Source organism: Pyrus communis, chromosome 15 (genome assembly GCF_041283825.1).
Source record: "Pyrus communis isolate YQ-2024b chromosome 15, ASM4128382v1, whole genome shotgun sequence".
In the NCBI taxonomy this organism is placed as follows: Eukaryota; Viridiplantae; Streptophyta; class Magnoliopsida; order Rosales; family Rosaceae; genus Pyrus; species Pyrus communis.
In genome coordinates this window covers 23,132,796-23,158,099 of record NC_142579.1, presented here as the reverse complement: position 1 = coordinate 23,158,099, position 25,304 = coordinate 23,132,796, and the positions used below count along the sequence as shown (strand labels likewise).

General features: G+C 36.9%; 2 pseudogenes across 2 annotated transcripts; both read left to right on the top strand.

Moving 5' to 3' along the window:
- Positions 1-17,844: 17,844 nt before the first annotated feature.
- On the top strand, positions 17,845-19,497 carry LOC137712686 (protein IRX15-LIKE pseudogene; annotated as a pseudogene). Its single transcript, XR_015956362.1, has one exon. The product of XR_015956362.1 is annotated as a protein IRX15-LIKE pseudogene (transcript).
- A 625-nt stretch (positions 19,498-20,122) lies between these two features.
- Positions 20,123-24,093, top strand: LOC137720143 (uncharacterized; annotated as a pseudogene). The gene is made up of 2 exons (XR_015956578.1): positions 20,123-20,254; positions 20,770-24,093. The product of XR_015956578.1 is annotated as an uncharacterized LOC137720143 (transcript).
- The last annotated feature ends 1,211 nt before the right edge of the window (positions 24,094-25,304 follow it).

The window sequence follows — 25,304 nt, the reverse complement described above, 5'->3', positions numbered from 1 at the left end:
TTATTTTTCTCATTATCGTAATTAAATAGTACTTGTTGTTACATACACGTGAGCGCGAGTTTTACCCAAAACGGACTTGTAACGAAAACGTTACGTTAAATTAAAGTGTGTTAACAATGAGTAGATTTGTACACGGGCACGTTAATTATTTAGTACTGGAGACTACTGTTTTTTATAATATACGTTAGATTACGTCTGATTTTCCAAATTGCTCAAACCTTATCTTTTATCCTCTTTTTAAAACATGTCCATGCCCTATCTCTATCACCAATCAATTCATTTCCCACTTTCTTTCAGCCAATCAAACACCCTTTCTTTTTTACCAATCAGAAATTCCTTTCTCCTCTTCTCAACCAATCAAAACTCACATTCTCTCTCTCTCATCTTCTCATTTTCTCTCTTCTCACCCATCACTCTTTCTTCTTTGCAATTACAAGGACCTTCATTAAACACTCACTGATCAAGCTTAAAAACACCACCATCATAATCCTTTCATCCTCACAAACCCAGTTGTACCAACCGATTCTCAAATGGATGAGTTTTGACTTGCCAACTCGGAAGCTCCGAGTCAGACGAGTTTGCTCCGACGTTATCCCGGTCGAGTTATGACGTTTTGAAGGTTGTAAAAGCACCTAATCAACTCCCCGATGCCATTAGGCTAGTTTTGAAGTGGAACTAATGGGAAAACATACGTTTTCAAGGAGTCGAAAAATATGCCGAACCTTTCAAGCTAATTTCAATCCACTTCCATCCACTTTTTGGACTTTTGAAAGGTACAATCTTGTTCTACTCTTCAAGAGCTTCATTTCCATGTAAATTTCATCAAAAATGGTTGAGAAATGAGCAAGATATTAAGATTTGAATTTTCCCCCAGAAACCGGCGAAGTTTTCCAGTTTCCGACGAAACTAGATGGCGACGTTTTACGAGAGAAGACGAAGAATATTCTGTCAAAGTTGACAGAATATTCTAACGGCGTTAAGGAACGCCTTTAAGTTCAGTTAACTGTTTAAAGGAATATTCCTGTCTTCTGTCAGTCTCTGCTAGGTGTGTGGCCGTGGGCTAGGCAGCGTGTGAGGGCGCGTCCGGCCTTCAGCCAACGAGTGGTTGACGTGTACGGGTCTGTGACATCGATTAGAATGTTTTGGTATATTAAAATCCTCCGTTTGAGCAAACTGTGGGGGTTTTTCCTAGCATTTTCGTATATGTCCTTATTAATTAATTATTATTAGTTGTTTCACATATAGGGGAAACTTACCCAGATGACGTATGAGGACAAGCGAGGCTAGAGGGCTACGATCCATCGACGTATTAGTGAGTGGGCATTTGTTTTCATGTATATGTGTGTGTGTGTGTGTGTGTGTGTGTAAACTTTATAGTTTCCACAAATGCTTTTGAATTGATTTATGCATATCATGCCATGATTAAATAACGTTATAAGAAATGTTGTACTGTTGTGATATGCTAAAATAATCCTACGGGATGCGCATGTAAGTTTATTATGTTGACTAGAATTATTTAATCGTTATGGCATGCTTATATTTATGTAGTCTGCTCATCATTGCTGCACCCCCAGTGTCAGTGTTCTTCACAAGTATGTTCACCTCCGTACCGCACACTCGCCTTGGATCCAAGTAGGTGCCAATCCTGTCATACAGGTTGCATTAGGTAACTCTGACTCATAGGTGACCACGAATAGCGCCAGTCTTCATGTGATTGTAGCACTAGAGCATATATTATGATTACACCCAGTCCTATCATACAAGTTACATTAGGTAACTTCGACTCATGTGCTAGCATAGATTTATGAGCATCAATTCAGTCGTACAGGTCGCATTAGGCGACTCCAACTTGTGTGCTAGTAAAGATTGATTGAACACCTGATTTTACTTATATTACTGTTGAGATATTATGATGTGGCATACTTCTGGATTTACTGTTGATTTTCATTTGATTTCATACCTATACATAATATGATTTTTTGGAAACTATACATGTTTTACGACGAGGGGTTAGTATGTTCAGAAAATAAATGGATTTTATAAACTTCTGTTTTTGCCCACTTACCCTTCTGTTTTTCGCCCTTCCAGGCTTTAGATAGCTGAATTACTCTGTGGCGTATGAGGATTAGCCGCGATTCTGACATATCCATGTTTAAGTGTAGGAACTTATCCTGTGTGTATTAAGTACCGAACTTGCACCATCTTTTATTTGTGGATAAAAAGCAGACCTTCTACTTCATTAAAAAGAGGGTTACTAAGAGACTAAATGGGTTGAAGGGCAAGCTTTTGAGTAGTGCAGGGCGGGAGTTACTCATTAAGGTTGTGACCCAAGCCTTACTGGCTTATGCCATGCAAAGTTTTTTACTCCCAAAGTCTTTCTGTGAGGAACTCCAACAACTAATGGCAAGGTTTTGGTGGACTAGTGATATCGAAGCTCAGAAAATTCATTGGATATCTTGGGAGAAAATGTGTAAACTGAAGAACGAGGGTGGGTTAGGGTTTCATGATCTCTACATGTTCAACCTAGCCCTCTTCGTGAAGCAAGGGTGGCACATTCTGCAACAACCAGGGTCTTTAGTTGCTCGTGTGTTGAAGGCAAAATATTTTTCGAATTGCTCGTTTAGGGATGCCGATGATTGACCTGTCGCATTATACGCTTGGAATAGTGTTTTAAAGGCTCATTTTGTTTTGGAGAATGGTTTACGATGGGCTATTGGTGATGGGAATTATGTTTCTATATGGAGAAATCATTGGATTCCTAGACCACGGACCTTCAAGATCCTTACACCATCTTCTTCTTTACTCGGGGTTCTTACGGTTAAGAACATGATAGTGCAGGAAACTCGGTGCTGGAGGATTGAGCTGTTGGTGATGGGAATTATGTTTTCAAATGCCTTCTGATTGTTTGATGTGGCATTATGATAACAAGGGTTTGTTTTTAGTTAAAAGCGCCTATAAGGTAACGAGAATGAGCTGTGCACCAACAGCGATAACGACTTCGTCATCTACGAGTAAGGGTGGTGCTTATCACGGGTTGTGGTAGGCTATTTGAAGGGCTCGTATGCCACCAAAGGTCAAGGTTTGTGGTTAGAGGATTTCTTATGACAATTTTCCGACGAGAACTAACCTGAATAAAAAAAGGTGAGAATTAAAACTTCATGTCCACATTGCGATGCTCCTAGGAAAACAATTAATCATAGTTTGCGGGATTGTAGCTTCTCCCATGCAATGTGGTTCACTGTTCTTTTGGGGTTGTGTGTTGATTTGAATTTTGACAAACCCATCAAGGATTGTTTGACTAGCTTGTTGGAGGATAAAATGGTGAATTTTGATGCAGTGTTGATGCTTTTGTGGGCATTGTAGACCAAAAGAAACCATTTTGTTTAGGCAGGTTGCATGACTAATCCTCTAGTGTTGTTCAACGAACTTTCTGTTGATTCCAAGAATTTCAAACGGCCAACCTTCAACCTAATCATGTTAAACTACCCAAGTAACAACGGTGGGTGGCTCCAAGTGATAGATGGTTCAGATTGAATGTGGATGGTGCTGCCAGAGTGAAGGATTTAGTTACGGGTGCTAGGGGTGATTTGCAGCGATGAAGGGTGCTTTAGGGCGGCTGGTGCATGGAGGTTCCAAGGTAGCACATCTTTGAAGCAGGTGGAGCTCATCGCTGTCAGAGTAAGGCTTCGACTTGCAAAAAGGGTTTGTGTGAAGGTACAGGTGGAAATAGATTGACTTGACGTCGTGGCTGCTTATAATGGAAATGCAATTGACTGGTCAACTCTCGGTTTTATCGAGACTAATATTAAAGAGTTAGTGTCCAATTTCGTGGGTGTACAATCTCATATGTCTCTCATAATTGTAATGGTGTAGCTCATCACTTCGCCAAGTTAAGTTTATTTAATGGTGATTTCATAGTTTGGTTTGAGGAACTTCTAGATGTTATTAGGGATGTTCTTCACCAAGATATGTATTCTCGTTGAGCTTTATGCAATAAAGCTATTGTTTTCCTTTTAAAAAATAATGTTAAGTATATCAAATTTGTACATCAAATGATGTGGCACTAATCAAAATTTTATTTTAATTCAAGTTAGGGTTTGATTAATAAATGGAGTAAAAATTCATTTGGTGTAGAATGTGCCACATCATTTGATGTACAAGTTTGATATATGTAGCACCTTCCATTATAAAGATGCTGGACTTAGAGTATATCCAAAAGAAACTCTAATTTTTGTTAAACTAGCAAGTGAACAGTGTTAAAAAAAAAAAAAAAAACTATTTTACTCAGTTTAAATTTCATCTCTAACAACACTCTATATTTTAACAAACTTTGAACATTTTATTTATTAACAAATGATCACGCATTTGAGCATATTTTTTTTTCTTTGGACAAAGGACATTTCCTTAGGGACACGGCCCAAGAACCAAAGGGTACAACATACAACTGTTGGATGTTAAACTCTCATCCAACGGCTAATAGGTCAATATAGTTAATAAGGATTGATGTGGAATGTAAGTATGATTAAGGTTTAGTTATGAGCTATAACTTGGACTCCAAGTAAAGTATATAATTTGGTTATAATTGGTAAAAAAACATGATGAGTAATTCGAAGCTACCTACTTTTCTTTGGGGAGAAGCAATCAAAACTGCAAATTACTTGTTGCATAGGGTCCCTAGCAAGTCAGCTCCCAAGACACCCTTCGAATTGTGGACTAACAGAAAACTAGTGCTAAATCACCTGAGAATTTGGGGCTACATAATAGAAGTAAGAGCATACAATCCAATGGAGAAGAAACCAGACCCTAGAGCAATCACATGCTTCTTTGTAGGGTATCCAGAAAGAACTAAGGGTTACAGGTTTTATTGCCCCAATCACACCTCGAGGTTCATTGAAACTAGGAGAGCCAAGTTCATTGAAGAAGTTAATGGTGATCAATGGGGAAAGAATCTTAACTGGAATGAAAAGACCACAACACTGTAAAATGAAAACCTAGGTGATGCTATGATAGATGAAGTTGTTGCGCCAATTCCAGTGCCTAATGTAAATGAACAAATTGAAGAACCAATACAGGCTGCTCAACAAGAAGAAATGGTTGCAGAAGAACTTGTGTAGTTAAACAACACACTAGTTATTCAAGAAAAGCACATTGAATCTGTGCAAATGGAAACCAGAAGATCCACTTGTGCAAGAAAACCTGTAATCTCATATAACTTCCTTGTGTATCTGCGAAAAGCTGAGTTTAATAGTCAAGAAGAAGATCCATTAAACTTCAAGACATCAATTGATAGTCTAAATAATACACATTGGCAAGGAGTTATGCAATCAGAATTGGATTCCTTGGATAAAAATAAAGCTTAGGAGTTAGTTGAGCTTGCACAAGGATGTAAACCAATAGGCTGCAAGTGGGTTTACAAGACCAAGATAGACTCAAAGGGTGATATTGAAAGATACAAAGCTAGACTTATAGCAAAAGGTTATACTCAGCACCCCAGTCTCTACAAAAGACTCTTTTAGAGTGATCATGGCACTAGTGGCTCACTTCGATTTATTTCTGCATCAAATGGACCTTAAGACTGCATTCTTGAATGGAAATCTTGAAGAAGATATCTATATGAAGCAACCAGAGGGTTTCATTCAAGAAGAGAGAGAGTTTGGTCTATAAACTTAACAAGTCCATTTATGGATTGAAATAGGCGTCGAGACAGTGGTATCTGAAGTTTGATGAGGTTGTTTCATCATATGGTTTCGAAGAAAGCCCTAGTGATGAATGTGTTTGCATGAAAAGGAATAGAAATTGTTTTATTTTTCTCATTCTTTACATAGATGACATATTATTAGCATGCAATATTGCATTTGCTGAGTGACACCAAGAGATTTCTGTCAAAACACTTTGAAATGAAAGATATGGGAGAGACATTTTTGTTCTTAGGATTCAGATCACAAGGGATTGAAGAAAATGGCTACTTGGTTTATCACAGAAAGCATATATTGAAAAAGTACTTAAAAGGTTCAATATGGAAGACTCAAATGGCTATGATGCACATTGGATAGCTGCCAAGAAAGTTTTAAAATACCTGCAAAGAACTAAAAAGTATCAGCTAGTACATAAAAAAGATTCAAGACTCGAACTAGTAGGCTATAGTGACTCAGATTTTGCAGGCTGCCTTGATCAGTTAAGTCAACTTCAGGTTATATATTCACGTTGGCAAATGGGCCAATGTCATGGAAGAGTGTGAAACAATATACTATTGCCACTTCTACCATGCAAGCTGAGTTTGTAGCTTGTTATGAAGCTACTTCACAAGTTATATGGCTGAGAAATTTTATTAACAGTCTCGAGATTATGGATTCCATAGCAAAGCCTGTTCAAATTTGGTGTGATAATAAAGCTGTTGTCTTTGATTCTAAGAATAATAAGAGGTTTCTTGGAACTAAGTACTTGAACACCAAATATGCATTGACAAGGAAGAAGGTGAAGTTTGGAGAAATCAAGGTTGATTACATTGACACTCATATGATGCTTGTTGAGTAAGTAGCCTCCGATAGTTCATAGTCTCCGATAGTTTTGAGTAAGTACCCTTTGCTTGATAGAAGCATGCAAGAAGCTTTATAGCTTAACCGAATCCATTGGCCAATAAAGAATCATGCTTACATATTCATTAAAGTTCTTTCTTGAATTAACTATTTGACCTGGTGGGAGAATGTTGGATGTTAGACTCTAATCCAATGGTTAATAGGTCAATATAGTTAATAAGGATTGATGTGGAATGTAAGTACGATTATACGATTAGGGTTTAGTTATAAGCTATAACTTGGACTCCAAGTAAAGTATGTAATCTAGTTATAATTGGAGAATAAGGGCTCTTGATACTATCCTATTAGGACTGAGATTTGGTAGATTGTATCCTTGTACAATAAGGAATTCTAATGCATGATTATGGGAATGTGTAATAGGGTTGTATTAGTATAAATACCAAGGGAATATCCCTGCATACACCACCAAAACATGTACTTAGAGAACTCTCCATAGGTTCGAGTAATACAGTTGTGGTGAGTGTGCATAAGGCTTTCCTCGAGTTCTAGGTCCCTTGGTGTGCTCGCTACTGTTCCAGTGCTTGCTGTGCATTGAAGGATGTCTTCACATGGTTATTACAATGGTGTTTTAATATTACATGAACGTATTGAGTCTAACAACAACTAGAAAGAAAACATAAAAACCAGCATAGCTAAATAGTAACGGGGATGACCAAATATAATATGACCCCCGACATGGCCAAGATAGGGCAGGGGACAGAGCGTGATAAGCAAAGCTAAAGTCTAATTTGAAACACAACCCAACCTCGGCTGATTGCGGGGAAATTGGGGAGGACAAGGAAGCCCGTCTTTTGAAAGAATGTGAACTAGAGAGAATGGGGTCGAATGACCCAAACTTTCATACACATCCTTCTTGTACAATGAGATGCAACCCAATCTGCTGCAGAATTTGCTTGACGGGAACCCATCTCCAACCAATGGAATGGAACCGATGTCTGAGGTTCCTAATTTGGATAAAAAAAACAAAGGGTATAAAAAGCCATCTTCCTCTTCTAAAGTCGCCATTTATACCATTTATGAGCTCTCGTGAATCAGATTCGAAAACCACATCTTGGATATCATTATCAATGGCAGCATGAACGGCAAGAATAGCCGCCCTCGCCTCGGATTCAAGGGCCGACTTATATAAACAAACAGCAGACTTGCCGGTCACCATAGAGCCGTTAGAAGAGCGAAATAACACGCCCAGGCCGGCTTCCACATTTGAGCATATTGAATACCAATTACGCAATCAAAAGTAGCCTCTTTGTGTCGGGGCAAATAAAAGCCACCACAATTTCAAGTTCCGTGATTCATAGTTCAAACTTCCAAGTCAAAATCCTCAAGGGCTCTCTCTCTCTCTCTCTCTCTCTCTCGCGATCAATCTAACTAAAACATAATTAGCATCTTCCCGTTTTCTTTTTTTTTTTTTTTTTGGAAAGATAAAAGATGCATTCATCTCCCTCATATGTATCGCATGGGCTTATAATGTGTCCTATATATATATATATATATCCTTGTCAAAAAGGATGGGTTTGTTGCGCTCTCTTTTTCCATCGCCGCATTTCAAATGCAGCAAAAGCTAATGATTTTTTTTTTTACTTTCTTCTCTTCTTTTAACTTAACGAGATCATCGATTACACGAGTCATGAACAAAAGCTCTCCTTGTCAAAGATAGACACCCATGCAAGTAGTGGCAGATGTAGGATTTCGATTAAGAGAGGACACCACATAAAATAATAATAATAATAATAATAATTAGCTAGGCTTATAAATTAACTTTGACTTTTTTGTTCACTTGAATGAAATAATCTAGAACATTGCACGAACATAACATATGCAACGCAAAGAATTTGAAACAGAAAACAGAGAAGAGCCCTGCATGAGCCCACCAGGAATTCATTAGCTCCGCGCCGTGGGTCTCATTTATATATATATATATATATATATATATATATATATATATATATATATTAGATAGGTAGTCATCAAGTTAATTAATTAAATGCTAATTTAAAGTTGTCCATATAATTAAACACACTAATACTATGTTTGGATGAAGAAATTTAAGATTACTAAGGAATTTTAAAATGACGGGATTTTATTTTTTAGAATTTGTGAATTTTCTTGTTTGGTTAATCTAAAAGAACAATGAAATTGAGAATGAAATTTGTTAATTTTAAACTCTCAATCATAGAAATTGAGAAATGACACCTATTTACATAGAATTTAAACTTGGGAATTTGAGGCCCCAAATTCCAAGTTTTTTATTTCACATGGAAATTCTAAATTTCTATGTTTATAAATCCAAACAAGAGAATTGGTGCATGTAAATTTATAAATTCTGATTTTTATCCAAATTCCAAGTTTATTTCCTTCATCCAAACATAGTGTAAGAGCATCTCCAAAAGATGTCAAAATGTACACATTAGCTATAACAGTAAAAAAAGACCACACTAATATTCTCCAACTGAAGTGTCAAATTCCATGTGGCGATGATATGGATTGGCAGCAAAAGAGGTTGCTGTCAAATTTGACAGCAGCTTCAAATGTTGAGTTGACCGATGCAATTATTCAAATTTTAATTAGTTTAATCATTTATTATAATTAATGTTGAGTTGACCGATGCAATTATTCTACTTTTTTCTTCTTTTCAATTAAGGAAGGTGAACAGATTACTGATTAAACTTTAAATGTCCTTTATTAAATTTTAATTAGTTTAATAATTTATTTTATAAAATAATAAAATAATAATTTAATTTGACATATCGGTTGGAAAACAAAACTTTAAAATATGTCAAAGTGCCACAAAAGTTGTCAAAATTTAAATTTTATGTTCAAAATTTGACATCTCCAAATGAGATGTCAAAACTGCCATGTAGACATACAACAGTAAAATATGGTAGCAAACTCTCTCCAACTAAGTCTTCAATTTCTTAGGTGGCGTTGAGTCATTTGAAGGAAAAACCTTTTGCTGTCAAATTTGACAGCAGGTGTCAAATTTATTAAATGATATTTTAGTAGATTAATATAATATATAATAAATGTTGTTATGTTTTTTAAATATTTAATTGGTTGTCTTAATCATTAGACTCCACAAAAAGATAAATTTTTTTTATTAAATGACATTTATTACTTAACATATTTTTGTTGTTTTTTTTTGTTTTTGGGGGGGGGGGGGGGGGCGGGGGGGCAAAATGTCAAATTTTCACATAAGCCATCAAATATCATTTTGATGTTTAAAATTTGGTATCTTTTTTGAAGATGCTCTAAGAGATGGAGTCAAAAAACATCTTGATTGATTTGGATTGTTAACAAATCCAAGAACGAAAAGAAGAATTACAAGTTAATTTCAAACTCGAATTCTTCTATTGACAAAAAAAAGAGGAAGACTCCAAATTGTCCAAACGGGTACATAAGCAAAAGGATATCTTCCCAAAACTACAATTTTCTTATTGAGTTACATAAGTTGCATTTATAAAGAGCCAATTTTGGACAAACAATAAGACAAGTGGTGGTTTGCCACCAACGGGTCCCACATACACGGAGTCGGTATTGCCAATACTCTCCCCATTTTAGCCACTCGGAAGCAACAATTATGAGGTTTTACCAAAAAGCCTTGGTAATATGTGTGTGGTACCATTCCTTATAAAGGACTAGATGCTCCTTTCACTAGCCGATGTGGGACTCTCAATTTGGCTCAAATCTAAGCTAAGAAACCCAACAAACTCTGCCTGGCATTATTCAAGCCATCTCCAAATTGGATTGTCACAATCCAAATTCAACTAGAGCTCCACCTTGACCACATGCACCAAATTCCAAATGAGCTCTTCAACTTCAACAATCGTGAGAGTCACCAAGCATACTGTCACGATCCAAATTCAGATAGAGCTATGTCTTGACCATATGCACCAAATTCCGAATGAGCTCTTCAACTTCATCGATCATGAGAGTTACCAATCCTAAGCGTTGTTTGGGCTTTGAAACCAATTGTTGTGCGGAAACACACCAACGGGTTCCACACACATGGAGTCAATATTGCCAACATTCTCCCCACTTTAGCCACCCTAGAGCAACGTGTATGGGGGTTTTATAAAAAAAGTCTCAGTAATGTGTGTGTGTGTGTAGTGTTAAAATATCATACATCGACCGTATCTATGAGAAAAGAGCTTAAATATCATAACCTACTCCAACTAATATTGAGGCTTTTTGTGATAAAATCTCACACTTGACGGATTGTGCAGGTGCAGGTAATTAACATGGTAACAATATCTGCGCGTTGGAAGTGGGCATTTTGCTCGTCTCTCCGATAATTTCCACATGGTATCAAAGTCAGGGAGTGGGCCCGTACTGCCACTTGATGGGTGGGTCTCATTGGCCCCAAGCGATGATGGTGGGTCCCTTGGCCCCGTGTGTAGGGTGAGTCCCCTTGGCTCCAAGTGGTTGTCGATTTGTGGATCTCATGAGGGGGAATGTTAAAATATTGAGGACAATATTGATGTTATTGGAAGTAGGTCTTTGGCCCGTCTCTCTGATAGTTTCTACATGTGGTACCATTCCTTATAAACTACTAGATGCTCCTTTCACTAGTTGATGTGGGACTCTCTATTTCGCTCAAATTGAAGCCAGAAAACCCAACCGTTAGGCCGATCTTTCTCTTGAATCTACTGCATCCCAAATTTAAGCATTTTCTCCCGTAGTGTAGATTACTATTGTGTAACAAAAAGGAAAAGTAATGAACCATAAACCCTATATAAAAGGGAAGAAATTTTAATTCTTATCCTATTGCAAAACTGTTATACGTAAATGCCCTAATAAAATCTCATTTTGCTAACTTGCAAACTCTTCTAACATGAATAAGATAACTCGCTAGGTTCAAGGCATATTAAAGGGAAAAAAAATTACAACTTCCAAATTATTTTCAAGTTGAAGTTATAAGGTGAAATAGTCATGAAGGAAACTTATTGCTTCTAATCCCCACAAAAATGGTTTAGAATGAGAAGGGGTAACTTTCCTTTATGACTACTTTATCTTATATACCTTGAACACAATTTAAAATATGGCCTCTATTTCCTTTAATATATGCATGCCTTGATGTCAGCTAATCTTTTCTAACAATGCAGCCTAATTAGGATCAACCATCTTAAACACATCAAGAAAGCTTCATCCTGAGAAAGCTTAAAAACTTCAAGATAACCTAATCCTACTATTAAGATTTCATTATCCTTTATCAAATTACAGGAAAAAAACATTAAGCTGAAGTTCCTTACAGGGTGGAAGATTGCAATTCTAAAAGGGCAGATGAATGGACCAGTTTCTGGGTGTTGTTTACGATAGGCAAATATATAATCCTCTTGGTTCTTGCAATAATCGTATTCTATATAGAAATTGGAGTTGGTTTTAGATATATATATATATATATATATATATATATATATATATATATACACACACACACACGCACACACAAATTAAGGGTATTCCTAAAGTTATCTTTTGATTTATTGTTACTTTCTCTGTAATGTTCGTACTGTTTTGTGTCATAGTCACCCTCTTCAAGGCTTGAAGGAAACATTTTATTGCTGATGGTACAAGCTAAGCACATAATATGTGTATTATGAACTTAATTATGTTGATTTTTTGTTTAAATGGTTTTGTCTAAGAATACCAGGAATCAATATATACTACAACAAAATTCAGTCTAACAATTTCAATATAATTCTGTCTAACAATCATTGCCAATGTATACATTGATAGAGAAGACTCCTGCCACAACTAGGTAGTACAGTACTTAAATAACATAAAAACACCTTTGGCAATTGGTATCAACTATCAAATGCAAAACAAAGCAAGTGAAATCATTATTTTAAAAGAAGATTATATTACATTTCATAATGAGTTCCCCAGTCTCACCCATTTATTTGGTAGAACATAATTAGAATATAATATCACATATTTTAATAAAACATGTTTTATTCATAATGAGTTTGAATAAGGATAATTGGAATTATTCATTCTCTTTTATTTATAATTGTTAATTTGTTCGACACATATAGATGACTAAATTGTAATCGAATGATTGTTTTCTAAGAGCAGTTCCAGCCCTACACATTTGGACCGGCACCAAGTGAAAAAAATAGACTGGGACCAAGTGAATCAGCTCCAGCCCGCAAAACAGGCTGGCACCCAGCCCAAGCCAGGCAGGAGCCCAGCCCAAAATGGACAGACCCAGAGGCCGGTCCATTTCCCTGGCGCGTGCACAAAACGCTCTCCATCCCGCGAGTAGCTGACAACAATTGCAGGCGGTGGGGCCCGTGTGCAGGGCAAGTTGCGTTCGACCGGCTGAGGGCTACGTGGCCCTCCTCAAAGCCGTTGGATTTCCAACAGTAAAAAAAATTTAAATTTCACTTTTAAATTGGACCGTCCGATCACAGATCAACGGTCCACGTTTTTTTCACCAAAAATTAAAAAAAAAAAAAAAAAAGGCCCAACGGTCAGAAATTTGACCGTTGGTCACGTGGCATCGTGTTGGCTGTTGGATTTGATTATTTTTCAAATCCAACGGTCCAGATTAATTACAACATTAAAATTTATTAAAAATTGTCAAATTTTTTTAAAAAAATACAGAAAAATTTTAAAAAATTAATTTTTTTTTTTCTATAAATACCTAACCCTCTTCTTCCACCTTACACCACATTTCAATATTTTCTACACTTTCTGCACTTTCTACATTTGAATATTTTGTACACTTTGAGAGAAAAAAATGACTTCGTGGAAGCTCAGTGAAGATGTTACGTTGTGTGAATGTTGGGTTCGCACTACTCATGACCCGATTACGGGTAATGAGATGGATAAGCGAGAAATGTGGAGTAAAATTACGAAATCGTTTTGCGATGTACATGGAAAAGATGCCAGATCTAGTCAAGGTCTTCAAGGTCGTTGGAAAAAACTCAACGCATCCTTTACTTGTTGGAAAAACGCCCTCTCTCATGCTTCTGGTAATATGCGTAGTGGGACAAGTTTAACGGATGAGGTAACAATATTTTTATTTATTTATATGCATTCCACCCACATCAATATTTTAATTTATTTAATTTCTTATGTAATTTTTATGTAATATGCATTCCACGCCCATCAATATTTTATGTAATTTCTATGTAATTTCTTATGTAATTTATATGCATTCCATGTCCATCAATATTTTAATTTATTTATTTGTGTTACACCCATATTTTTTAATACTATCTTATCCCACATTTTTATAGACACTACAAGCAAGCATTCTACAATGCAAAGAACCATAACAAATCATTCAACAAATGGGAATGTTGGCAAATTGTCAAAGATTGCCCTAGATACAAAATTGTGGCAACCGGTCCAGAAGTTGTCATGCACGGTATGGGTCTATACAGTTCGCCAGAAGAAGACACAGCCGAACAAGAAGCCAACACATTTGAAGACACGGAAGGGACGCCTGAACAAGTGCCAGAGACCCAACCGACTCGTCAGTCCCTCAGGCCTCAAGGTAAAAAGGCATCAAAGAAAAAAGGTAGTTCTTCCAAAAATGACTACACTAAATATATGGAGGAACTTACTCATCAAGGTGAACTGAACATGGCATGGGAAAAGGCTAGAGATGAGGAAAAAGCTACTGCTATGGCAGCAATTATTGCAGCTACTGAGGCTCGTGATGCGGCGGCTGAGAGACAAAGAGAAATAGTTAATCGAGATAACGAGATGATTAGAGAAGCACTTCATCGAGAGAATGAGATGCTTAGAGAAGAAAGGATGGCTCAAACAGATCGTGACACTATGAACAAGTCTCTAGTAGGACTGTCTCCGAATTCAAAATATTTTTGGACATCAGAAAACAGAGATGTCGTGCGAATGAGGCGTGCAAGAGATGCCGAAACAAGTCAAGGGGGTTCCAGCTACAGAAATCCTAGCAACCAAGATCCTAGCACCACATATCCTAACTCCACAGACTTTATTTAATTTCTTATTTACTTTTTGAACTTTATTTAATTTCTTATTTATTTTTAGAACTTTATTTAATTTCTTATGTAATTTCATATTTAATTTTAGAACTTTATTTAATTTCTTATGTAATTTCTTATTTACTTTTATAACTTTATTTAATTTCTTATGTAATTTCTTATTTATTTTTAGAACTTTATTTAATTTCTTATGTAATTTCTTATTTACTTTTATAACTTTATTTAATTTCTTATGTAATTTCTTATTTATTTTTAAAACTTTATTTAATTTCTTATTTACTTTTAGAACTTTATTTAATTTCTTATGTAATTTCTTATTTATTTTTAGAACTTTATTTAATTTCTTATGTAATTTTTGTACTTTAGTTAAATATTTGAATAAGATTACATAAACTCACCAAATAAACATTTAAAAAAAAACACCAAATAAAATTATATAACCTCACCATTTAAACTTAAAAAAAAAACAAACACACTAAATAAGATTACTTAAAAAACAATACACTTTATTCTTCAACCACAAGCCTTATTTTAATTATCTTCGCCTTCGTGCAATCTCCACTGATGGTCAATCAAGTCATTCTGGCGGGTTATGTGCCAGTATGGCTCTTGCAATGAAGTGTATCGTTGAACGATCAATTCATTGTAACGTCCATCCCGTTCCAACGGCTCGTGTTGTACGGGATCTTCGGTCCGGTCATGAGCATAATAGATTTGTGTTCTTGAGTTGTTCATCGGATCCGGCTCGTATTCATCGACGGCATCATAATCGTACTCGTCTTCGACAATCATGTTGTGGAGAATAATACACGTCATCATGATGGTTCGAAGAGCCTCGACATCAAACATTCTAGCTGCAGCCCTGACAATGGCCTAACGAGCTTGCAGGATACCAAAACAACGCTCGACATCCTTCCTACACCCTTCTTGACACTTTGCGAAGTGTTTCTCTTTTTCACTCTGCGGGTGTGGCACTGTTTTGACAAATATTGACCACCTTGGGTAAATACCATCTGCAAGGTAGTATGGTCCCTCGTATTTATTACCATTTCCTTGTAGCAGTTCGTCAAACACTGGAGATTGGGCAAGGACATTTAGGTCATTCTGAGCTCCTGGAACACCAAAAAAAGCATGCCAAATCCATGTATCAAAAGAAGCCACCGCTTCCAGAATGATGCTTTTGGCTCCTTTTCTGTCGCCATAAGCTCCTTGCCACGCACTTGGACAGTTTTTCCATGTCCAGTGCATGCAGTCGATGCTTCCAATCATGCCAGGGAAGCCTCGCATCTCACCCTTCCTCAGAAGCCTTCGCAAGTCCCTTGTCGTGGGTTGCCGAAGGTACTCATTGGTGTAGAGGGCTTCAATTGCAGAGCAAAACCACATCAGGGACTCCAGAACCGTTGTTTTTCCCATCCTTGCGATCTCATCCACTTGATCTGCAGATGCTCCATATGCAAGCATTCGCAAGGCAGCCGTAATTTTTTGCTCAGGAAGAAAACCTAGAACATGAAAAGCATCCTCTTTTTGCACAAAATATGAATCATGGTTGCAAACATCACTCATGATTTTAGCGAACAAACTTCGTTGCATTCTATAACGACGTCTAAAAACATGATCAGGGAAAACGCTGTTGGGAATAAAATAATCTTCCAAGAGATCTTTACCTCGTCTTTCCCTTCTTCTATCGATGTTTGCCGCACGTCTGGGTTTGGCTATCTGACCCATAGCTTCCATGATACGGCGGGAATGTGAGGCCCTCCACCTTCTATGGTGATCATCCTCATCCTCCTCCATTGCGAATGCCTCATCTCCACCTCCACCTTGGTCAAGATTGACCAATTCTTCCTGTTGTGCCAACAACCTTTTCTGCTGCTCTTACAACTGTTTATACGCTCTCCTTGAAGAAGACATTGTAAGAACTCAAGATTTGAAAACGATAAAGAAGAATTCTGAGCTAAAAAAAAAGGATTGAGTTTAGTGTGAGGATGGATGTAGGGATGTAGGGTTTATATGGACAAAAAAGAAGAAGATGAGGTTCTGGACAATGCCACGTGGCACTACGGGATTGGTTGAAAATCTTAGTGGAAATCTATTAAAAAAATAGTACGTTCGGATAATGACACGTGGCGTGACGAGATTGGTTAAAAATCTTATCGAAATCTTGCCTAAATTATTGTAAACAGGAAGTGACACGTGGGTTGTCGGGATTGGTTGAAAATCTTAGCGGAAATCTATTCAAAAAATAGTACGTTCGGATAATGACACGTGGCGTGACGAGATTGGTTAAAAATCCTATCTGAAATTAAAACTATTTTTTTTTTATTATTTTATAAAAAAAATATTTAATATTTTAAATGGACTGGGTGCCAGCGCATTTTGTAGGGGTGGAGATCGTTTGTGCCAGCGCATTTTTTAGACTGGGTGCCAGCACATTTTTTTTGGGGTGGAGATGCTTTGGCCTATTACTGTTCATTAGGTCTATTACTGTTCAATTAAGTGGATAAATGGGCTGGGTGCTGGCGCAAAGTGGATAGGGGCGGAGTTGCTCTAAAGATACTCTTTAGATGGTGATATAGAGAATGAATAGTTTAAATTATGACGTTAGTGAGGAAAGAAGAAAGTCTTTCCACGAAGGATGAAAGTATTATTCATAACAACCAATTTGGTGATTGGTGTTGTAGTTTCAGAGAGACGAGTTGCAACCTATCATTAATAGCATTGATATTGTCCTCACTTAATCACTCATGCAGGCAATAGTTATGGGGCTTTTATGCAAACAGACTCGACGTAATTAGAAATGGAATCATTTGATATAAGTTGTGATTTTTTTTTTAGATGACCAATATGAGACTTTTCAACAATCAGTATCAATGCAAAACAAAACAAGTAAAAACAATACTAAAAAAGATTTATATTGTCATATTCATAATGAGTTCCCAAGTCTCACTCATGTATTTGGTAGAACATAATTAGAAAACATTTCTAATTATAAAACATGTTTGATTTATTGATCATTAAGAATGGAACAGGCTGAATCAGGTATGTTGTCATCTTCAAAGGCAGCTAATTATTTGAGAAAGGTTGCATATTTAAAGAGGTTACTTGAGAAGTGAAGCTAAATTGTACAAGGAAAAGCGACTTCAAGCTTGTAATTAGTTACGGGGTCAATAAAAAAACCTATACCCACCAACTCCCCATTGTTTTCCTTTCTCCTCCCACCTCCCACCTCCCACAGAATATAATATCAGTTTACAGCACACTAAAATACATACAAACATGACAAAAACACATAAAATAATTCAAAATATTACATGCAAATAAACCACCAACTAAACAAGAGTTAAACATCTCTAAAACAACAATAAACAAATCATTTTTATTCTAATTTTTTTGTAATTTGATTTCTGGAATGCTAAGAGGGTGATTGTAAGGTCACCCTCAATTCCTTCATCCCACATTGCTTCAATTTTCTGCTTGCTTTTTCTACACATTCTTTAAAAATCATTCCCTCTCCAATATTCTCCTCAGAAATTACTTGGTTTAGAAGAGCGAGGGAGAGTTAGAGAAAGAGCCTCAGATGATCAATTGCAGCACAAATTCCACTTGATAATCAACCTCTCTTTCTCTTTCTGTGATCAGTGAAGAAATCAAAGAAAGATTCCCAAAAAATGAAGAACAATATCAATACAAAGCTGATCCTTCTCCACCCTTACATCCAAAAGCAAGGAAGCTCTAACCGCCTATGGCTTCTGGCCTTCATGTCACTATTCACACTCGCCTTCCTCCTCACAATCGTCTACACAAGCGGCTTATACGCGTACTCATCCACCAGCACCACTACAACAACCACAATCCCCGCCCCAACAATAACTGCCACTAACAACGCCGCTCCACAGCTGCCCACCACGGTCATCAACACCCTCGTCCACTACGCATCAAAATCCAACGACACGTTCAAAATGTCGTACGTAGACATCAAACCCATCTCTGACGCGCTCCGAAAATGCTCCACCCCATGTAACTTCCTCATTTTCGGACTCACCCATGAAACCCTACTCTGGAAAGCCCTAAACAACAATGGTCGCACCGTCTACATCGACGAGAACAGGTACTACGCCGCCTACATGGAGGAAAAGCACCCTGAAATCGATGCCTACGACGTGCAGTACACGACGAAGCTGAAGGAAACGGAGGAGCTGATCGCCGTGGCAAAAGAGCAAATACGCAACGAGTGCCGGCCGGTGCAGAACCTGCTTTTCTCCGAATGCAAGCTGGGGATCAACGACCTGCCGAACCACGTGTACGAGGTCGAATGGGACGTGATCTTGGTGGATGGGCCCAGCAGCGGGTGGCCGGACGCGCCAGGGAGAGTGATGTCCATATTCACGTCGGGGGTGCTGGCGAGGAGCAAGAAGGGCGGGAACGGGAAGACGCACGTGTTTGTACATGACTTTGGTGGGACGGAGGTGATGGTTGCTGGGAACGAATTTTTGTGTCGGGAGAATTTGGTGGAGGCGACGGAGACGATGGGACATTACGTGGTGGAGAGAATGGACGAGAGTAGCTTCCAGTTCTGTCGCAACCAAACGACGTCGGTTTCGTCAGCAGCAAAGAATTCTTCTGCTTCTTCTTCTTCAGCATCGGCTTAATTAGCGATTGTTGGTGATTGAATTTGGTGGTAATAATCATCATCATCGTCATCCTCATCATTATCAACATGCAAGATTCAGCAAGTGAATATTTATGGTGATTTTGGTTTTTTTTTTTTTTAAGAATTTTTTTTCTTTGGTCGTTTTGTTTTTTCATGGGTGGGGGGGGGGGGGTGTAAAAATAATTTTCTTTTTGACAATGCAAGCAAAATTGTAATTTCCTTTCCCACTGAAATGAAAATATAAATTCCAGTTTTCATGGAAGCTATTATTCAACATCTTAATTTGTTATTAAGCACTTCAATAATAAATTGAGTCGATCAAAAGCAGAGTGCGAAAATTATTTTGCTGAAGAAGTGTACGATAGAGAAATCAGGAGGTGTAATTTACGTTAATCTCTCTTTTCATATTTACCTCCTAAATTTTTGGGTTTGTGTTGGATTAACATTTGTCTTGATTGTCTCCCCATACACAGATGGTCAAAGAAGTAGGATCAAACCATGGTCTTCAATATCGATATTATCGGCGATATTTCGTCGATAATATCGTTTTTTTTTAGAGGGGGATATTTTCACACGTATCCACCTTATTTTCGTCAATATATCGGGATAATATTGATAATATCATGATAATATCGGTAATATCAGGATAATATCGATAATATAAACATAATAATTCTGTGTGTGTGTGTGTCGGTGTGTGTGTGTCAGCATGTGTGTGTGGTGGTGTGTGTGTTATGATAAGTTACATAATATAATATAATATAATATAATATATATATATATAATATAAATCCCCCAAACGGGCCAACTTTTGAAACTTTTGACAATTTTTGACAACTTTTGACAAGACAAAAAGTAGTGGTAGTTGGTTTCATACTCAAAACCGTATGCCACTTCCAACTCTTTCACATTCGGAGTATCAGATCATCACACCTCTATTACACCTTTTCGTTTCTTCTTCTTCCCTTAGCCCTTTCAGAGCCTTTCCAGAGCCCTTTCAGAGCTTCAACACAAAGGGTTCCATATTTAAGGTAAGTTTACAAACTTATATTTATATTATTGTAATTTATACAACTACAAAAAAATTTGTGTGGACCCGTACATGTGATCTAAGAACCAAATAATATTTGCATGTTAATTTTTTGAAGTAATTAAGTAATGTTGTATAATTATTCCCCAGGATAATTTTAATATGTTTAATGTTATTTATTTTTTTATTATTTTATTAATATTAGGTTTTATTATCAAATTGGATTATTATTCATTAATATTAGGTTTTATATTATCAAATTGGATTATTATTCATTAATATGTTTAATATTAAGATTATTTTATTATCAAATTGGATTATTATTCATTAATATTAGGTTTTATTATTCCATATTATTTTTATAATTACTTAAAATCTTGCAATCATTTTCTTTACTTCGTATTTAATTCTTCTGTAGAATAACTTTATTATTTAGGTTCTCTTATATAACCATCATCACTACTATATTTTTTGGCCAAAATATAATTGCCTAATTTCCATGAAAAATAAATATAGGTACGTTTAAGATGTCTAGTGGAGTTACTAAACGTGATCCAGCTTGGGAACATGGAGACCCAATAGACGGAAACAAACATGGCACAATTTGCAAATATTGTGGTCGGGTAATGAAGAGTGGCGGAGTGACACGACTTAAGTACCATCTTAGCGGATTAGATCCAGGAAATAATGTCCAACAATGCGATAATATCCCCCCATAAGTGAAGGCATTCATCACCACATTATTAAAAAATAAAAAACACCAGAAGGAAAAGAAAACACATGGAATGGAAAATATTCGAGCTGGGCTACGAGGAGAAGTCATTGACCAAGCGGTTGACAATGATTATGATGATGATGACGATGAGGACGAATGTGATGATGACATAGGACTTGAAGAACGACACAATTTCAAACAAGCATTACGTGCCTCCAAACAGTCAGCATGGGAAAGAGAACACCTTCATAAAATTCCTAATAGAGCACAAGGTTCCAGGACGAGTGGTGGTGCACAAATGAGACGGGGAGCAAGTGTTAGAGAATCACAACCAAAACCACCAATAGCCCCAAGTTTATATAAGTCATCCAAAACACGTCAAAAGAGTGTTTGGAGTTATTTCACTGGAGGTAATATGAATGAGGGAATGTGGCGCCTAATTAACAAGTTCTTTATCTATGAAAATGTCCCTGCTGAGAAGGCATCATCACATCATTTCAAAAATATGGTATTGGGATGTCAACAGGCTGGTGTTGGAGTACAACCCCCCACTCCCTATGAGGTAAGAAACAAATATTTGGAAATGGAGTATAAAGACATTGGCGAGTATGTTAACAAGTTGAGGTCAAAGTGGGAAACTAATGGTTGCACAATCATGTGTGACGGATGGACTGGCCTGACCAGATTGTCTATCATAAACTTCATGGTATACTCCAAGGAAAAGACAATTTTTTTGAAGTCCGTTGATGCTTCAGACCATATAAAGAACTACAAGTATATTTACAAATTATTGAGGGATGTAATCATGGAAGTGGGAGAGCATAATGTTGTCCAAGTCGTGACCGACAACGGTTCTGCATTTGTCAAAGCTGGAAAAAAAAGTTAATGAAGCATCATAATGTGTTTTGGACATCACGTGCAACACATTGTATTGATCTCATGTTTGAGGCAATGGGGAAGAAAGAGAATATTGCTAATGTCGTAAAAAGAGCTAGAACAATCACAAATTATATTTACAATCACGGTTGGTTATTGGCAAAGATGGTTGAATTTTGCAAAGGAGAAATTATTCGTCCAGCTATTACTCGATTCGCCACCAACTAAATTGCATTAGACAGCCTACTTAAGAAGAAAGCAGGGTTGAAGCAACTATTCACTAGTGACGATTGGGCCAACCACAATTTCAGCCGCTCAAATGCAAGTCGTATAGTGGAAAGTATAGTGCTTGATCATGCTTTTTGGACTTAATCAGAACATGTGTGCCAACTGTTTGAACCTCTTTACAAAGTTTTACGGATCGTTGACATAGAAGTGTATCCTACTATGAGGGCAATATATGAGTTGATGTGTGTAGTGAATGAGGACTTGGAAAGAAAACATGGTGCAAGGTGGGTCATAAAGATAATTGATGATCGATGGTATAAAACATTATACCACAATTTGCATGCAGCAGGTATAAATTATGTCATAATTTGCAATTCATTTCTTTAGTTGCATAAGTATTATTTCTCTTATTAGAGTATGTGTTTCTTTGAATGACATATTATTTGAATCCTCGATACCAATACAGACCCGGTGTTGGAGATGATGGTACCCTTATATGTGTTGTACATAATGTATACTCTAAATTAGACCTTGCATTACCAACAGTTGGCCAATTTGGAAATGAGGTACACAATTACTTAAATTATAATAATTACATTGTTGGATTAAGCTAACACGATTTATTGAATTCAGCTAACATGGTTTAAAGATGCAAGAAGAACTTTTGGATAACCAACATCAGTTGCTGCTCGAACAAAAATGTCTCCTAGTGAGTGTAAACATATTTCACTATCAGTTTATAATAGAATTTGTTGGAGTTATTAGGCTTATCAACATTGTTTTTCATTATAGCTGAATGGTGGATCATGTGTGGGACTGATGCACCAACTGTGAGAAAGTTAGCAATCAAAGTATTATCACAAACAGCTTCCTCATCTGCTTGTGAAAGAAATTGGAGTACATTTGCACTCATACACACAAAGCAAAGAAATAGGTTGGCTCATAGTAGGTTGGAAAAATTAGTTTATTGCTACTACAACATGAAGCTTCAAATTCGAGATAAGGAAGTAGAAATAGATCATGTCGACCGTGGTGACCCACTAGATGTGTTTGATATTGTTGTTGAAGATGATGATACAGAGGGTAACCAACTTTATCAATGGATTAGACCTCTTCATTTAGATGATGATGAAGGCAACCCAGCTCTAAGAGTTGCTGAAGAAGCACGTAATGAAAGGATAAATGTAGAAAGAGTATTAGAGGAGGAGGTGGGATCTAGCAATGCTGACTCTTTCAAAGAACTTTTGCGCCCAAGACCAAGAAACACTGGAATTCCATCTTCTTCCAATGTTACATAACCACAAGATCATGTTGATACTAATGATAGCTCTAGTACAAGATCAGGAGACCCACCTACCACTGGAGGTGGGAATGATGAAGGATATAGTGGAGCTGGAGGTAGTGGTGGATATGGAAACTATGTTGGACCACCTCTTGGATTTATGAGCCCTTTCACTGGTGAGGCAAACTTCACGCTTGCAACACTTGATGAGGACCATGGCAATAGGCGGGCATGACCAGGAATTGGTGCCATAGGGAAGAATTATACTCGTAGAGAAAGAGGCAAGGGGACTTTGTCAAGTCAAGAAGATGACTCGTTATCTATAACTTCAGACTCTGTTGGAGTGAGAAGTAGTAACTATGGTTATACTCATAACCAACCATTTCCCTACCCTTCATATCCCATTCCTGTTGGGATGGAATCGAGCGACTCATGGAAAGAATCCGAGACTCAATCTTCAAATGATTTTGCTTATGGACAACGTCAACCAATCTCGGATCCATATGGATGGCATGTTAACAATTACATGCAAAACTATTTTGGGGATTTATCATTTGATGACTACTCTTCACAATACACTTACTTTACACATAGAGATGATGAAGATAGTGAAAATTTTGAACCTCATGGGAACTCTATGTGGTACCAAGTCACTCATGTATCTTACCATGCAATGTATAAAGTGTAAAATATTGTACTAATTCATTCTATATAAATGATTATGGTGTGTTTAAACTTCTTTCATTAATTACTACATATTTTCTACACTCACAATGTTTGCCAACTCGCTATATAATCAACTTAAATCAGTTAAATCCATCATACAGTGCATTTCCTTCCAATTTTTTGTGATAAACTAATAGATAATAGACTAAATAAACATCTTGCAAAGTTTCAATAAAAATTTCCAACTTTTTCTTACAATTTCCGTGGTTTTTATTCAATTTTTATCGATATCGATAATATCCCGATATTTCCATCAAAATTTCCGTGTTTTTGACTACTAATATTTCCGATATCAGCGATATTTTAGACCTTGGATCAAACAAACAAATAATGATTGCTTCAACTACTTGAGATTTTCAATTGTTTGACGTGTTAACTGAACCAAATTCAAGTACCTTGTCGGCAAAACCAGCTCAACAACTTGAGAAATTTTTATTATGACGGGAACACAAGTGGTACATCATGTGTTTTTATGTAAGTGGTGGAAATTTTTATTTTTTAAGTTATTAACTTTTTAACACATATATCCCATAATTTGTATAGTGACACGTGATGTACCACCTCGTGTGCCGGTTACATTGAAAAATCTCTCCAACTGCTCAAGCCTAATACAATAAGGCTAAATTGGATTAATGTTCCCGTGGTGAGAGAGTAATCAATACATAGCTCTTGTGGTGAAAAAAAATTGGAATTAAACCCTCATAATGAAATCTATTAGAATTCAAACCCAATATTAACATTTTTGTCAACTATCTGTTAACCCATTCGGCTTTCATAACTAAAGGGGATGTGGCCGCTAATTGGCGTGGGGATGTTTGTCCAGGTTGATACTCAGATACAGATAACGAGTTCAATATTGCAATCAAACATCTTTGAAAGTATTGCATAGAGCCATAGTGAAGCATGTCTATCAAATAGTAAGGGTAGCCGGACTGCTTCTAAAAGATTGGCATCAAATGAGACTAGGCTTCCTGATACTGGTCGATCGAGCAGTTGCCTCGGGGCAGGTTTCACGATCTTTCAGTTCACAAACTTCTGCTTCAAGGACAAAATTACCTCAAGCTTCAGTTAAACCAGCTGAAAAGGAGATGATCAAGTGAACATTAAACCGAATTTAGATTCAACTTTGTGATTTAAAGCATAACCAAAAGGGAAAAAAACTCATTCATCCAAGTCTATGAATACTTTGGTCCATTCTTCGATTCCATTCAAAGCTTTTTTGTC